Here is a 5,913-nt window from a genome sequence, read left to right as displayed (position 1 = left end):
GCCACCCCTGGTTGAGAAAGATCACATCTATGAAGACCCAATGTGGCCGGCAACTCCCCCACCATCTAGTGCACCATTCTTCCGCGCCAACCAAGCGCATATGATGGCGCCGAGTCGAGTTGAGTAAATGAGCCAAAAACTGCCAAATCTCGCCAAGCTTGAGGGTGTAAAGAATCAAGACCCGTACGCTGTGTTGTATGACATGTACTATGAGCGAAAGCCACTCTTTGACGAGTTGGCTAGGCATAGGAATAATTGAGCCTAAAGACGCAATTTATGGAGGAGAGCCCCGCCCCAACCCGAGCTTATACCATCATGCCCGGTGCATCATCGCCAACCATACTAGGAGGCAAAATTGTCTCGCATCCCCGGTACGTGTTCTTATTCCCTTGTTATTAATTTTAAAGATTGTTTGATATTGAGTTTGGGGGTGAGACACTTTGTGGTTGATTTTAGTGGATTTTGAGCATTACTTGTGAGTAGGTTGTTATGACTTGTCTCCATTGAGTTGTGTTCTTTTAGCCATGTTTTTACTCGCTTTTCTTTTAAGTTATTTGAATAAATTGTGAGTTTTGTTTAGATGAAATGACTAGATAATAATGATGAGTATAATCACTTGATGCTTTCTTAGGTCTTTTGAAATGTATTTCATTGAGATTTATGTGTGCTTGACTCACATTGATTGAAATTCACTCTTGATTCTCTACTTTTGAGCACCATGAATCATGATCACTTAATCTTTTGAGCATTTGGAGAACATTTATGTGCATTAGGTAGACTTTGATATCTCATGAACACTAGAACCCATTTGAGTGAAACTTGAGGCGAAATTGTTGGTTTAGTATCATTGGAGAGAAGATTAAGACATTTTATTCGGATCGATTGGGCCTTTGAAGCTAACCCTTGAAAGAAAATTCATCATTTGTTTACCCCCTTTGAGCCATATTGCTTATTTCGTTCATCACCCATGTTTGTACATCCAAACCACCAAATGCATTTTCACTTCCTAAACCCATCACTACTAGGCATAATTGCATTAAACTCTAAGATTGAGAGCAAGTGTGGGTTATGTTTGGGAAATCATTAGTGGATTGGCTTGTGTTCTTTTTCATTCTCAATTCAATTAAAAAAAATGAAAAAAAAAAAGAAGAAGAAAGAATGAAAAAAAAAAAGAAAAAAATAATAAGAGTTAATCGGATGAGGAATTGAGTTACCATTTCCATTTCTTTACAACATTGGGGACAATGTTGATTTTGAGTTTGGGGGTGTGGTCTTTATTTCTCAAATTTTTGTGGTTTTTATTTCTTTTTGGGTTCGATTGAACGTGAATGTATGATGAAATGAAGAGTTGGTACAATATTTTTTTTTTCTTTTCTTGGAAATCATGTGAGATCCATGAGTTGTGATACATGCCTAGGGTGATTTGAGCCTAAAAATTCTAATCTCATCCACCTTTTACCCTAGCCATACATTACAACCCTCAAAAGTCCTTTTGATCTTCAATGACAAGTGAACCTTTATTAGTGGAGAGTGACACGAAAAATGGGCCTATGGTAGTTCTTATTAAGATATCACTCATAGTCTCCTTGGTACATAGGTCTATCCGGATTTTATTTGGTTGATTGAGATTGATTGTGCACACACTTACACTTTGAGAGTACTGAGTAGAGTGAAATTGATGCTTGATGTTGAAATTCTAGATAATCTCAGTGTGTGCATTTCTTTTGAGCTTAGAGCATTATGTGGCTTTGGAGATACATGCACAATTGTTGACTCGATATAAAACTCACACTTTTTTTTCGTTTGTGTCTTAGTACTGGATTTGTGTTTTCTTTTTCTTTCTTTTCTTTTGCTTGAGGACAAGCAAATGTTTGAGTTTGGGGGTATTTAATGACTGGTATTTCTACCCACAAATCAAGTACTTTTAAGCTTGAATATTTGTAAGTTTTCAAGCATTATTGTTAGTTTAATGTCTTTGTATGCTTTTTATAGGAATTAGAAATAAATGCGAACTTGGATGATTTTGCATGAAAAAAAGAAGAATATTTGCCCAACTTGTGAATCAATGGCAAGAGAAGGTGAAAGAGGATTTTAAGGCACAAAAGAGGAGGCTTTGGAATGCAAGAAAGCAATCTACACCGTGCAAAGGACAACCAAGTCAGAATGGGGCGCACGCCCGCACCCTGGCCCCCTGCGCGCCCGTGCCCACATCCAGGGGCGCGCCCACGCGCTCCCCACATCCAGGCGCGTGACCCACACCCAGGCGCACACCCGCGCGCCCAGAAGCAGACTCGCGTGCTGCAGCGCGCCCAAAGACATGCCCCGTGCATTGCAGCGCGCCCAAAGGCACTGCAGCGCGCCTCAGCCCACATATTGGAGATCCTTATTCCAAAAATGCATGCTGCAGCGCGTTTTCACGCAGGCTGCAGCGCGCGTATAAAGCCCTAGCTCCGAAATTGAGTAGTATAAAAGGAAATAGATGCCACTTGAGAAAGAGAGCCCGGAAAACTGAAGAAAACATCAAAATGAGGCCGAAATCCTTCATCTTGGAGGTCCTTGGAAGCTCTTCAATGGATATTGAGTTTTATCTTCTTTCATCTATTTTTCCATGTTGAGCTAGACATTAAATCTAGGACTTGATGTAGTTTTATTTGAACTATGTTTTGAATATTTTGTTGATTGTTAATTTAATCTTGTTTTCAATTCATTTATGTTTCTGTATGCTTAATGCTTCTAATTTATTTGGCCAACGAGTTAGATGATTTTTAGATTGTGAATTTGATGCTCGAGAGAGATTGAGTTCTTTATCTAGATTTGAGAAACATAGTCTAGGTTGTTGTGAGACCGAGAGGAGATCAACGGTTAGATAATCAAATTAGGATTTAGGTCGTTGTGAGGCCGGGAGGCGATCAATATTCCTATTTTCTAATTCTAAAGGCGAAGCTTAATTTGTGTTTAAATATTCATTTTGAATAGCGATATTGTTTTGGGTATTTAAATATAGTTCCTTGTGAGGCACTCGAGAGAGGTTGCGAGGTGACATTAGAGCTTTGATTAATGAATTGAACGGAATTGATTAACGATTACATAATAGGATGAACATAGGAATAATAAAGCGAAATCAAGTCCCTAGACCATTTGTGTATTGATACTTTATTTTTATTCTTATATTTATTTTTGTTCTTAATTATCATTTTATTACGTTGCCTAGATAAAGTTAAGTCACAATAATCGCGGTACTTAACGGCAATTCTAAACCCAATCCCTGTGGAGACGATACTCACTCACCCTATACTCAAAACTTGACACCATACGCTTGCGGAATTTATTATACAAAAATATTATGCATCACTTTTCTAACATAACAGGAAACAAAATATATAGTTAGAGCAACTATAACTGACTTATATACGCATCAAGGATGGTTTTATTATGCCTACACAAAGTGTTACAGACAAGTACAAGAATCTGGAACATCATGGTGGTGTGACACTGATGGATATCTATCTACAATGCCACTAACTTGGTACTAAATTCTATTATAAGAAACAAGCGCTTTAATTTTCTATTAACAAATACAATAAATATAATTTGATTTCTTTACACAGGTACAAAATAAATATACAAATTGAAGATAACACTGGAAGAACAGACGTTGTAAGGTTCGGTAAAATAGTGCAGTAACTTATTAACAAAGCTTGCTCTACACTTACTTATGATGAGGGATACACTGATCGCTACATGATTCCTCCTATTTTAGAGGAAATAAGAGGAATATCAAAAATATTTGTCATATAGTTTCGTACTCGGGGAGCTTTTATTGATAAAGTTATTTTGAAGACTTTCAATGACGATCAACCTCAGTTGTATTTACCACCTACAACAACTGGGTCTTCAAAAGAAACAACATCAGTTTTAAAGCCAATTCAGTCTGTTTCAGTCCCTCACGAATCTACCTCTTTCGCAAGTTCATCAAAAAAAAAAAAAAAAACAAATCAGGTAAAATCATGTGTTATATATTATATTAAATATTTTAATAAATATGAACACATTTATTAACAATTGTTACAATTTAATAATAACTATTTTCTTATTTTCTTCCTTTTTGACTGCAGCTCAGACGAAACAACAAGCAAAAGGAAAAATAAACAATTATATGAATAAACCACTGTATATATGTAAATAAATAAGTATATTTTTATGTACAAATGTAAACATATAAATAAATATGTATATATATATGTTACAAATGTACAACAACTTATAAACATAAATATGTGTGTTTTTATACGTTTTATTTATTTATTTAAATTAATGTTAATTAAACTATTACATATCCATGCAAATGCATGGGTAATCCACTAATAACTACTAGGGAAAGGAGGCACGTGCAAGGCATGTGCTTTTTTATGTATTAGGACAAACTTTTCTTTGTTTTTGTTTTTGTTTTTTTTTTTTTTAATGAATTTACAAGCCATATTTAAATTAGTTAAAGAGCAGCTACAAAAAAATTTTGGGCATGAAATCATTTGAAATAATTTCAAACTCTCGTTTTGCAGTGACATATTCCATAATCACATCACAGATTGATAATGAGAGATGAAACGATTAATCTTTTCTATTTTGTAACAAAATTATTAAAGTTATAGAACAAACTAAAAGTACTAGAACCAAACAAAGATCATAGAACATAAGCGTCTTTTTTTTGGCAATATGTACAATATATATGCAATCAAAAAACCATTTACAAGAGCTGCATTTCTGTGGCAGCTAATGTAGTTAATATCCTACAACAAACAACAATGTACCTGGGTTGCTTATTGGATCTTCAAAGGTAGGAAACGAACCTGCTGTTGATTAAAATAGCAGGAATTTTCATGAATCGGGATAAAAAAATACATTAGCAAAGATAAATGAGGTGGGATTGTCAAAGTTATTTTTACACTTGAGCAAGGAGAACTTATACAAATTGATCTGATACCCAAAACTCGGAGTTGTATCTGTACTTTTAGTTTTTTACATGCCAGAAAATGTAATGCATCATATAACTTTCAAGAAAGGAGACATGACTTATTATGCGGTCAATAATGTAACATTGAATTTAAAATGTCAAATACAAGAGTATATGTGTAATTTTCAGTAATAGAGGATAATTAAGTGGAATGGAAAATTAAATGTCAAACATATTGATCAGTAAAAGGTGCCTATACTGAAGTGTCACACACAAAAGATAAAAGAAGATTGAACTAAAATTGTATTCGAATAGTTACAACTAGGATCCCACCGAATCAAATTCTACACATGTCAGGAATCCTCGGTTGCCCCGGTCCAAAGAGATGAGCCTCGTTGTGCCCACGTGATGCTGCCACGGCCTTGCCCTGGAGAGAGCGTTGGGACATTGGGGAACCTCGGAAGATCGGTTACGCCGGTGATTCTCGAATGCTCAGTCCCTAAGAATGGAGGCTCGTCGTGCCCACGTGATGATACCACGGCCATGTCCTGGAGAGCGTGGGAATGTCGGGAATTCTCGAAAGCTCGGATTATTATTATTATTATTCATTGTGCCCACGTGATGATACCACGGCTAGCTAGGCCCTGGAGAGCGTGGGCACGTCGGGAATCCTCGGTTGCCTCAGTCCAAAGAGATGAGCCTCATTGTGCCCACGTGATGCTACCACGGCCTTGCCCTGGAGAGAGCGTTGGGACATTGGGGAACCTCGGAAGATCGGTTACGCCGGTGATTCTCGAATGCTCAGTCCCTAAGAATGGAGGCTCGTCGTGCCCACGTGATGATACCACGGCCATGCCCTGGAGAGCGTGGGAATGTCGGGAATTCTCGAAAGCTCAGATTATTATTATTATTATTATTATTATTATTATTATTATTATTATTATTATTATTATTGTTATTAT

This window comes from Morus notabilis, unplaced genomic scaffold (assembly GCF_000414095.1).
Source record: "Morus notabilis unplaced genomic scaffold, ASM41409v2 Scaffold748, whole genome shotgun sequence".
Taxonomy (NCBI): domain Eukaryota; kingdom Viridiplantae; phylum Streptophyta; class Magnoliopsida; order Rosales; family Moraceae; genus Morus; species Morus notabilis.
The sequence above is the reverse complement of the archived record's forward strand: the minus strand, read 5'-3'. Positions refer to the sequence as shown.